Source organism: Salvia miltiorrhiza, chromosome 1 (genome assembly GCF_028751815.1).
Source record: "Salvia miltiorrhiza cultivar Shanhuang (shh) chromosome 1, IMPLAD_Smil_shh, whole genome shotgun sequence".
Taxonomy (NCBI): domain Eukaryota; kingdom Viridiplantae; phylum Streptophyta; class Magnoliopsida; order Lamiales; family Lamiaceae; genus Salvia; species Salvia miltiorrhiza.
The window spans coordinates 30,095,049-30,107,378 of NC_080387.1; the positions used below are offsets into that span (position 1 = coordinate 30,095,049).

At 32.7% G+C, this 12,330-nt stretch overlaps 1 long non-coding RNA gene across 1 annotated transcript; it reads left to right on the plus strand.

The window, feature by feature from the left end:
• Window positions 1-9,563: 9,563 nt before the first annotated feature.
• Window positions 9,564-12,083, plus strand: LOC131019477 (uncharacterized). Its single transcript, XR_009100277.1, has 2 exons — window positions 9,564-10,082; window positions 11,618-12,083. It is a non-coding gene; the product is annotated as an uncharacterized LOC131019477 (long non-coding RNA).
• The last annotated feature ends 247 nt before the right edge of the window (window positions 12,084-12,330 follow it).

Genomic DNA, 12,330 nt, shown 5'->3' on the forward strand with positions numbered 1-12,330 from the left:
GTTGGACATCAAAATTGTTGACGTGGCGTGATTGTATAAGATTAAGGCAATTTCACTCGTCAAATGGTCCCGTCATGCTGACAATTTTAATGTTCAGCTTAGCTTTAATTTGAGGATATCCCGTAGCAATATTAAGAATTAATTTTAATTAGAAGATAAATTTATTAATTTTAAATATAGTAGGAAAAGTTCGTAAATTAAATTTATAGACAATGAACCTTTATATTTTTATTTTATTAAATATATCTATTTTGAGAGTGCAAGCGGCAAACATAATGCCAAATCGAGTGAATCGAGAAATACTGTCTCGGTGTAGTTATGTAATTTGATTAAGTATATGTCGCTTTCGAGGAACAAGGCCAAAGAGGTAGTTCTATACATATATATAGGGAGAGAGTTGTATTTAAGAATTGTTTATTTATATCTAATAGTTAGCTAGCTAACACGATCCCATCTACAACCTAACTACTCCAAATATGTGGTTAGTATAGTAGTTGTATGCTGTAAAATGGAGTAATAAAAACAAATCAATTCCATTTATTACGTCGTTTACTTTCAAATATCAATCTTCATAGATAAAAGTTTAATTCTTTGCTTATTTAAATAAATTAAAATTTTAAACCAGGGGGCTTAGCCCACTGGCCACCGGGTCCTCACTTAAGTGAAGTGACCCGGGTTCGATCCCTCTTGGGAACGAATTGGTGATTGGAGATATAAGGTGGAGTTTGGTGAATGGAGAGATAAGGTGGTTCTTGGAGTGGATGGGGAACTAACTACTAACATCTAACATGACTTTGACCGATCAAAAAAAAAAAAAAATAATAATAATAATAAATTAAAATTTTAAATATTCCAAAGTTGTTGACTAATTATACTATCATTTAAACTAATTTTATTTAATTCATATCACATTAAAAATATGAGATTGAAAAAAATCCTACTACTGAGAATAAAAATATTCAATAAGGCGAAGTAAACATCTCTTTATAATTTTTTTCATACAATTATTTCATTAAAATCTCATAAAAAATACAAATAAAAAAGATTAAATAAGATCAGAGGGAGTATGGAATTCACTGCATGGCATGGGCATGGGCATGGGCATGGGCATGGCATTTACTACAAGTGTGAAAACACAATATATTACTATTAAACATAAATGAAGTCTAAAGAGCTCAATATTGTAGATAAAAAGACAATGTATTTTATGCAAATACAAAAGTATATATGAAAATTCATTTTATATGAATTGAAAGAAAAATGAAAGACTATAAATTTATTGTAGTCGTACAAAGTCAACACACTGACAAGCATGACGAAAGTTTATCTACAGTGGCGTCTGGTGTTCAATTTGTAGAAGGTTAAGAAAAAAAGAATAGTAGGAGTACTTGAAGTTCAAATACAACTAGTATAAAACCTATTATCGCTATGACAGTTCATACTTCATTTAATTATTAGTGGCCGGTGGTGGGTGGGTATTGAGTTTAAACAAGTTGGGCTGAGCCACCACCCTCGTGTATCACATTTAATCACACACACACACACACACACACACACATATATATATATATATATATATATATATATATACATATATATATATATAGGGTTGAGTTCAACAGAGAATTATCTTTTTCGAGAGAACGAACACATCTATATATTTTACGGACAGATCAACATAAGTAATGAACAGACGTATTTAATAAAAATATAGAAAAACTCGCCACCAGCAGGATTCGAACCCGGTGCAAATTGTTGTTCATTAAAACTATAGATCTGTTCGTTTTTATTTTGCGAATTCTCTATTCTCCACAATATTTAGCTTCTCTGTTGAACCCTTCTCTCTCTCTATATATATATAATTATTTATGAGTGAACTTTGAAATAATAAATATAAAAAATTGTTCACTAAGATTAAAAAAAAAACGAAAAAAACTTGAAAATTGGCCACACACTTATCGTTTTACCCTTCACATAAAATATTTAAAAATTATCCACTGAACTCGAATTCACAACCAAGACTATTCTTAGTTATGAATTCTAGCTTTAAAACACTAATTTTAGTTGTGAATTCAAGTTTTAAAACTCGAATTCACAAATTAATAGCTAGTGTTGGTTGTGAATTCAAATTTTAAAGGTTGAATTTGCAACTAGAAATAGTGTTAGACGTGAATTCAATGTTTAAACTCGAATTCATGACCTAGTACTATTTATGGTTGTGAATTTAAATTTTAAAACTTGAATTTACAACACCGACTATTCAGTTGTGAACTCATTGAATTGATTGTGAATTGAAGAACATTAATTACAATACACGTACACTCACATCGTAACAATTTTTGGAAATTCTTCCAATACTTTTACTAATCACTTCTCTCACCTTCTCAAACACTATATGAAATACAAGTCACAAATACACTGCATGAAATCAAAAATTACAAAAAACAATTTTAGTAAATTTCAAATCTTGGAGTAAATGCCTCACAACACCCTCCACGCTATCATCACAATAAATAACATTCATTCTAACAATCTTTGTTAATTTTTCCAATCTTTATATACAACAAAATTCACAAAATCAAAATATCAAATCTTGGAGTAAATGCCTCACAACACCCTCCACGCTATCATCACAATAAATAACATTCATTCTAACAATCTTTGTTAATTTTTCCAATCTTTATATACAACAAAATTCACAAAATCAAAATACAAATTCAAAATATTTACGAACAACATCTTTACTGCTCGGTGCAACACAACATACCTCTCCCAATCAACGAAATATTTGAAATCAATCAAAAATTGATTCTCGCGATGACGCTTTTTTAAGAGGGCAATTTCATCTCATGCTCAACAACTAACGAATCGAAGATCACCTTCACCTTCAATATCTTTGATTCACTTTACGCGAGAAAGAGATTGATAGATATATCAGATTTTGAAGAGAGGGAAGAGAGATTGACAGAGAGAGAGATCAATAGAGATAGAACAGATTTTGGGAGCTGGCGGGAATTCATGATTCAAGAACTTGAATTTGATGGCAATTCAATTTTTGATAGGAGTAATTTGATTTTTTGCACAAAAAGTGGTTAATTTTGAAGTTTTTTATGTGACTGGATATTTTTTATTTTTACTATAACAAAATTAATATTTTCATACATTGACTCGTTATTTATTTGGTAACATAATTAAATTAATCAATTAGTTAATCAGAATAAAAAGCTTAGTGTTCAACCACCCAAACCCGTCTACACACACACACATCCTAAACCACTTAAAAGTGATTTTACTATTAATTTGTATCTCAAACATGTGTATTATACTCACTAATTACCTAAACTTATTTGAATTTATAAGAATATATTGTTACGCTAATTGATTATCTGTCAAAGTAACAAATCGACATTACAAAGTGAACATTAATATAAATAAATAAAATAATAAAATATTAAAAATTAGAGAAAGTTTTATGTAGGCATATAGCTTAGTGTTTGAACCAGCTTACAATTTATACACTCGTACCTCTCACAAAAACAATTTTTAAAAAATAATTTCACAACTTGTTCTCGTCCGGAACTCGTACAATAATACCCGCTAATTACCCAAACTCATTTAAAGTATATCTAAATAACTGAAAAGGTAATAGCCAAAAAATACACATGTTTTTTTTTTTTTCATTTTGTGGTTTATATCAATATCTTTTAATTTGAGCAATAAATACATCAACTTATAATTTATTCCTAGTTGTCCCACAGTGAGGGCCTCCGGCGAAATCAAAACTGATGTGTCAATTTCATAGACGAAACAACGTCGTTTCATTAAGAATTAAAAATAAATTATATTTAATTAAAAATAAAACATAAATTAAAAAAACCCAAAATCCTAACATGTCACTCTCCCTCCTTCCCCCTTCGGCCCTTCCCTCACCCTCGCCACCATCATTTCTCCAGCCCCGCGGACCCTTCCCTTTGTCCACCCTCGTCGCCGCCACTTCCCCTTCCCCCACTACGTTGCGGAACCTAAACGCGAGGTATGGCTTCTCGTTCTCTACCGCTTTTATCCAAAGTCAAGCCCTATTCCCCTCTCGATCTCTGCTCCTGAAGAGAAACGAACTTTCTCTACAAATTATTGAGCATGGTGAAGAAGATAAACGAGTTTTTTATTTAGGGGGAAATTGGATATGGGTGTTCTTGAAGTGATGAATCTGAGGACTGGAAAATCAATTTGAATTTGTAATTTATTCGGAATTATAATTTGGGGGTTGTTGGCACGTCGGTCGAGGGAGAGAGGCTGGAGAAGTGCCGAAATAGGAGTAGGGACTGTTCGTGGAGTTGTTGTCAAGGCAGGGAATGAGGAGATTTGCTAGTATGGAAAGGCGGCGGAAGGGGGAAGGCAGCAAAGGAAATTGCCCTTCCCTTGTCGCCCGTCGGTCAATGGAGAGAGGTCAGAGAAGCTGGAGAAAGATGAGGGCCGGAGAGGCTGCAGAAGTGCCGACATGGGGTGGAAAAAGAGGGAGGTCTGCGGTTAGTGATGCCCATTTCGACCCTGAATCGGCCCGAGGTCAATGGTACGGGCCCAGACAATCGATCACGGGCTGAAATAAAAATCGCCATTGGCCTCGGTCTGGTTATAGGCCCAATTTTTTTGAACAGAAAACCGACGGTTAACCGTCGGACTGGACTGCCGGTTTAACGCGATAGACGAGGTGGCAGAGGGCAGGCGTAAGTGGTAGGCGGCTGAAGGCATGCGCGGGTTTCGACGACATTTTTCAAATTTATTTTTAATTCAAATATCAAATTTCAAATTCAGATTCCCCCCCTCCCATTTTATCTATAACTACCCTCATTCTTTCACCTTCAAAACCATCCCATTGTGTTAACAATTCTATGCTCTCTTCTTCTACTACTTCTACTTCTACTTCTCCTCCATTTTTATGTGTTATTGCTCTTGTTAAACTGCTCTTATTCTACTCTATTGCTCTTTTTACTCTATTGCTTGTATACTACTATACTATTAGTATTACTATCGATTATCTAATATCTAATTATCTATTATTATTTATTTAAATCGCACTACTCTATTATCTCTACACTCTACTTATTAATTTGTTATCTAGTTATCATCATCATGTCTTCATCTTGTGGTAACCGTGACAAGTCTATCAACCACGACTTTGAGGAACATGTTGTTGTTAGCACTTGTCCAACTTATCCTCCTCATTCGTCATCATCATCAAGGAGAAGGGCTCCATCAACACATCGTGAGGCTGCCGATTTATAGGTGAACAATATGCTCGACGACTTCAAGAAAAGGATGATGAAGCCTATGCACATAGTTTGCAAAGGGAGGAGGATGAGGAGGAGACCGATCAAGCACGATATGGATGTCAATGGATCTGGGACCCGGTCCAGATCCGTGGATCCAGACCTTATTAAAATTGGACCCGACGGATCTAGATCGGATCTGGATCACTTTATAAATTTTCGGATCCGGATCTGGAGTAATATATTTCAGATCCAGTTCTGGTCCAAATCCGACCCGTGGACCCGAAAATATATAAATAATTAAATGTATAATTATTTTTAATCTTTATTTTTATCAAACCCTAACTCTAAGGTCATTCAGTGTACTGTATCCTAATTCCTAAAGTCGTGGCGCCCCTCCTCCAATTCCTAATCATTGAGATTTCTGCCTGAGTCTCCTCTCCTCCAGTCCACCACGCCGCGGCCGCTCCCCCCCCTCCAGTCCACCACGCCGTTCCTCTCCAGTACACCTCCGGTAAGCTTGCCCCCACCCGCAATCTGTCGCTGCTCTTCCGGCCACCGCCGATTATCTCCAATCCACCACAGCTGCGCCAAATCCGACCGCTGCTATTTCTCATCTCAGGTAAACCCTCTTACATTGTTATTGAAGTTTTCTTCATCTAATTTTCTTACAGAAAAATGAAATTATAATGCTTTAGTCAAGACTTGAAATATAATGTTTGGATTGCTGAATATGTGTGAGTTTTCTCCCTTTATTCCTATTGTGTACGTAAGATATGAGAATTCTTTGAATTAATACCAAGGTAACAAGGATATATGATGTAGTTAGTGAAAATCCATTTCAGAATACTACTCCCTCCGTCCCTTAAATAAGTTCCTCTTTTTCCTTTTTGGGACGTCTCCCAAATAAGTTCATCTTTCTTTCTTTCCATTTTTGGACAACTACCCCACCACTAATACTCCCAATACTAATTATAACACTTTTTTTAATCTTACTTTTCACTTTTTCACCACTCCCAATACTAATTATAACACATTTTCACATTTTCACAACTCTCAATACTAATTATAACATATTTTTCTCCACTATCAATACATTTTACCATTTTTCCTTAAAACTCGTGCTGTCCCCAAAGAGGAACTTATTTTGGGGACGGAGGGAGTATTAATTAATTAATGAATTTGCTAGCCAATGTATGTACAAACGTGAATTTGCTATTGGTATTGCCATAGATTACATTCACCTTATTCCAAACTTTAACAGGCATATTTTTATCCCTCTGTGATTTAAACAAAATACAACGCGAATTTCAGCCTTAAGAAAAAGTAAAAAATAGAAAAGTTTCATGTTATTAAATTGATTATTTCATCTTTACTCAGCAGATGACAATTAGTTTATAATTAATTTATGTTTGTAATATTTGCGTTCATTTTTGTCTTTGTAGAAAATGGAAAAATAATTCATTAATTCAAATAGTGAAGCAGTTTACTCTCAAACACCAAATGATGAGGCTAATGACGTGGCTGAAGGCTTTGTTGGGATTTGGTGTATTTTTTGTTCTTGAATGATTGTTGAAACTTTAGACAATTATTATGTTTTTTATTTTAATGTTTAATTAGCTTAGAATTTATTTTAGAAAAGAAAATAATATGGATCCGGGTATGGACCCGAGACCCTGTGGATCTTATGGATCTGGACTTGGATCCTTTTTTTTTGGATCCAATGGATCTGGATCGGATCTAGATCTAAATAAAAAATCATGGATCTGGATCTGAACCAAGCAGAATTCGGTCCAGATCTGGCCCATTGCCATCCCTAAAGCACGACATGATGTGGATGAGGAAATCAACGCTATCGATAAGGGTAAGGGTAAAAAATCACTTACTTCTAACATTTTTGTTAAACATTTCAGGAAAGTGAGTTGACTAAGAGATCCAAATGAAGGTCCCAATGCTTCGAAAAAATTCATGGCGTATTATGACTATTGTTCAAATAGTTACTGATGGACGTTGGGTGGAGGTTATGGCACACTATTAAGGCACATGGAGAAGAATCATCCCACCGAGTTTGGGATCCATACAACCCAAACTCAACTACATCCTCAAACAGGTTATCAACAATCAGGTGCGAGTTCTAATGTTTTGTGGAAATATGATCATGTAAATATTCAAGAGGTAATGGCTCGTTATGTTTCTATGGAACATTTACGTTTTCAATTTATCGATAAATTGACTTTTGAAAATTCTATGCAAAATGCTTATAACCCCACCGCAAAAAAAAATAATAATAATAATAATAATAATATAAGTACTATGGTTAGGAGAATTAGAAGACAAGCCAAAGAAAAAAAAAAGCATGATTTAATGAAATATTTTTCTTTTCAAAATCGAAATGTGTCTATATGTTCCGATATATGGACCGATGCTTTTCAAAAGAATGCTTATATAGGTGTTACTTGTTATTGGATAGATGATTGTTGGTCTTTGCGAAAATGTTTACTTGCGTTTAGAGAGTTTAATAAACATACAATGCTACTAATATTGCTCAATTGATAATTACCGTTTTAAATTAATATCGTTGGTTAAATAAAATATTTTATGCTGGTTATCATAATGCGGCTGCCAACACTGCTCAATTCCCGAATTAGTTGATGCATGTTTGCCTGCTTTTAAATTAATATTTTCTTGCTGGATATATTTTTCATATTTTTGATTTATGCGTACAAGATGCTTATAAACTTATTAATGATGTTGTTGATCCCATTAGAAATATCGTTAAAATTTTACATTACAAAATGAGTATTGCAAAAAAAATGGCAAATGTATTGCTGTAGTTAAAAAAAAAATCGGTATTCCAATTTCGTTAAAGACGTTTCAACTTGTTGGAATTCAACATATAACATGCTTGCATCTACCTTGGACAATAAACAACACTTATGTAATTTTTTTATTTACTTCATGTAACGAGGCTTATTTGACTTTGTTGTCCTCTTATTAGGATAGATGCGCGGATTTATTTCAACTTTTAAAAGTTTTTCAAAACACCACAACTGCTTAATCGGGTGTTTATTATTGCACTAGTGTTAGAGTTTTAGAACATTGCATGTATATTGCTATTGCTTAAATGCTTGTAGTAAAAATGTCACTTTATATGATGTAGCATATGAAATGGTGCTTAAACGGCTTAAATACTTTACTTCAAATCCCGATGTCTTTTTAGTTGCTAAGGTTTTAGATCCTCAAATGAAACTTCAAGGTGTTACTAGCATGTTAGAAATTTATTATCAAGCCTTTCAAGATATGTCATTTTATGAAAAGAGATTACAAAGTGAACAAGTGATAGAATGACTCTTCCCAACGTAGATGAGATTACGTTTGGAATAGACCAAACATTGAGGACCTTATTTGATGAATATGAAAAAAAATATTTTGAATCAAACTCATCTTCAAGAAATGTAGGTAGTAGTAGCAGCCAATCTTTTTCGATGCCCGTAGGCGCTTGGTATTCAAATCACTTCGCTCAAGTCACCGCTTCATTGTTTCAATCACAAATACACTAGGAGTCGAACTACTAATGAATTAGATATGTATTAGTCTAGTACTTCTGTTTCCAAAGACACTGGTGGACAAGTCGACGTCTTGCAATGGTGGTCGATGCACGAGAAGGAGTTTTCCATTCTCTCCACGATGGCAAATTAAGGAGTTATTTGCGGTTCCGACCTCCACGGTCTCCATTGAGCAAACATTTAGCATTGGTAAGCTTGTATTGGACGAAAGAAGAAGCAACGTGGATGTTCGAAACACTACAAGAAAACATGTAATTAGCTACTAAATTTAACGACATAAATAAATTTGTCTTTAATTTCTCGGCCTTATCGACGATTTATCAACGCAAGTATATTAATTTTGATTTTTGTTTAATTTTAAATATTATGTTGTTAAACCATCATTAATATTAATATATTAACTTATTACATATATTTAATAATTTCATTGTTAAAGTGTCATGAAATATAACATATATTTATATATTATTTTATTACATTAATATTATATTGTTGAGTGGTCGCTAAATATAATTTTATTATTTTTATTAAATTAATAATCTTCCCTTGAGTTGTTGAGAAATTTAATTAATTTTTTTATTTTATTTATTAAACTAACATTCCGTTGTTAAATAATCGCTAAAATTTATTGATTTTTTTATTTTATTTATTAAATTAACTTTCCGTTGTTGAATAGTCGTTAAAATTTTCTGTATTTTTTATTTTATTTATTAAATTAACTTTTCCTTGTTAATTTATTGAATTTTTTATTTTATTTATTAAAATTAATTTTTCGTAGTTAAATAGTCGTTAAAATTTATTGAATTTTTTATTTTATTTATTAAACTTAACCTTTCGTAGTTAAACAATCGTTAAAATTTATTAAATATTTTATTTTATTTATTAAAATTAATTTTCTGTAGGTAAACAGTCGTTAAAATTTATTGATTTTTTTTATTTTATTTATTAAATTAACTTTCCATAGTGAAGTAGTCATTAATGCTTATTAAATTTTCAAGATTTTAGTTTTTTTCAACGTAGATCAAACACAAACACAACAGTAGCTCCGCCCCCAATCCTCGCCGTCGATCTCCCCATCGTCGTTTCAGAACCGCGGCTCCGCTCTGATCCACGCCGTCGATCTCCGCCATCTTCTCCCCGCCGTCGATCCATCCCCATACGATTGAAGATCAGTCGCAGGTCGAATCAGTGCTCTGCACAAAGGGCAAGTTCTCTCTCGTTCGAACCTGAAAGCAATTATTGTGACCTTGTGAGTTCACTCAAAACCTAATTTAATTTTCAAATCATGATTTCGTGAGTGTGGTGGGTATCGGAAACAGGGAAATTTAGTGTTGATCCCAGAAATTAGATTTTATAAATTAATATTTCTGTGGTTTTGTTGTTTATGTGTTGATGTGTGTGTCTGTGTATGAATGGATTATGAATTGTAGAGTGATATGAGTAGTTTCCTTGTCAAACACATCTACTTAGGTTCATCCTCATCTATTTTTGAGAGATATGTTTTGTGCGATGGCAGAGCTTGATTCTATAACTTTGTTTCTATTGAATTGGTGATTGTTGTTTTTGAGGTGTCATGAAATTGAAGTTTGTCTGTGAGTGATTCCAGCTGGGGACCAAGCTTCTTCGGCCTGCTGATAAGCTTGGATTTACCAAAACAGCCATTCTGTTTCTAATTTCATTCTCATTGCTTCTTGCTTAATTTCTCATCAAACTGATTAAACCACGAGCAAACAAGCTCAGAATTGTTCAATCTAATCTCTCTCTCTCTCTCGGGCTTTTTCAAGATCAGAAAGCCTGTGTGTTTTTTGGTTTATTTGTGGCTCATGGAGGCTGTTAGTGTGTGATACATTCTAAAACATATGTTTCATTGTTGATGGGTTTTGGACATGAAATCATTTTGTATACACAGAATAAATGTTATTGGATTATATTTTTTTAATCATATGTTTCTGGTGTTTAATGCAACATCTGATGGAAATTTGCTTGTTGGCTGTTTCACCATTTTTCGTTCCTGTTGCCAAAATTTTCGTTCCTGTTGCATTATCATCTCTTTATTTGCTCTTTTTGTTTTTTGTAGAAACTAGTAGTGTGTAATCCATCGAAATTCGACGAAAAACAAACTTTATATCGTAATTTTAGATCATGGTACACTGTTTATAATAATAACATACAAAATAATCTTCATATAAATTATTTTTTAATTAATTTGATTTGATTAAATTAAATTGATGGTACAGTTCAAATTATAATAATCTCAACCATTTTTATCAATTAAATATTAATTTTTTTTGTTGAGAGCTAGAATGGATTGTTTTATATATATAAGTTTTCATTTGATGAAATTATATAAAAAGTTGACGTGGAGTTGAGGATTTTAGAAAAATAAAAAATAAAAAGTATGTGTAAATTTAACATAGAATATGATGGAGGATGGATACATCGTATTTCTTGTTAATTGTATATAGAAAAGATTGTTAATTTTATAGGACTGATTTTTTTAAAATGGACAGATAAGAAATAATTTAAGACTGCAACTTATATCTGAGCATCATCTCATCCGAACTTTCGAGACGTTTGAGCATCATCTTATGTGTAACTTGAAACAGTACATTTGACTTTTGTACGTCGGACCTCTAATCATCATCTTGTCTCAAGTTTGAAATATGACTTATGACGTATGAGTATCATCATCTGGAACTTGAAATAACATAACTAACTTTTGAAAATATCTCATCTGCAGTTTGAAAGAGTATAACTTACTTTTGAGTATTATTTCTTCTACAGCTTGAAAGATCAAAACTGACTTGTAGGCAGCATCTCATCTGAAGCTCGTAAAACCATAACTGACTTGTGATAATCATCTCACGTGGAGCTTGAAAGACCATAACTGGCTTGTAAGCATCATCATCTCGTCCATAATTTGATAGACAAGAGTTGAATTCTAAGCATCACTCGTTTGAAGCTTGAAAAATCGGAGCTGAGTGCTAAGCATCATCTCAAAAGGCCGAAATTAAGTTATAAGCATCATCTTACTTGGAGCTTGACAAACCTGTGTTCTGAGTGCGTCTCGTATAGAGCTTGATAGACAACCTTTAACCTTTTAATATTATCTCGTCTGAAGTTTGAAAAATCAAAAGTTAATTTTGAGAATCATCTCATCTAGATACCTAACAAAAATGTTTATCAATTAATTGGTCAATTTGTATTGTCATTAATTTAATATAAAGATAATTTTGCCACGTTGAACAAATTAAAATATTATGCAGACATGTCAATATGAATTGGTTTTTAGATATATTAAGTCAAATTTTATTACATTTTAATTTATTTCATATATAAATATTGATATTTAGAAAATCATCTTATGTATACCAAACAATCAGAATTGTCAACTTTCTCAATGTTGGTACGTTGGTAACTCGTCATTTTTTTAAAAATTGAATTACATATGTTAAACTTTTAGAATTTTCATATCTACACTAAACTGAATATCCCTC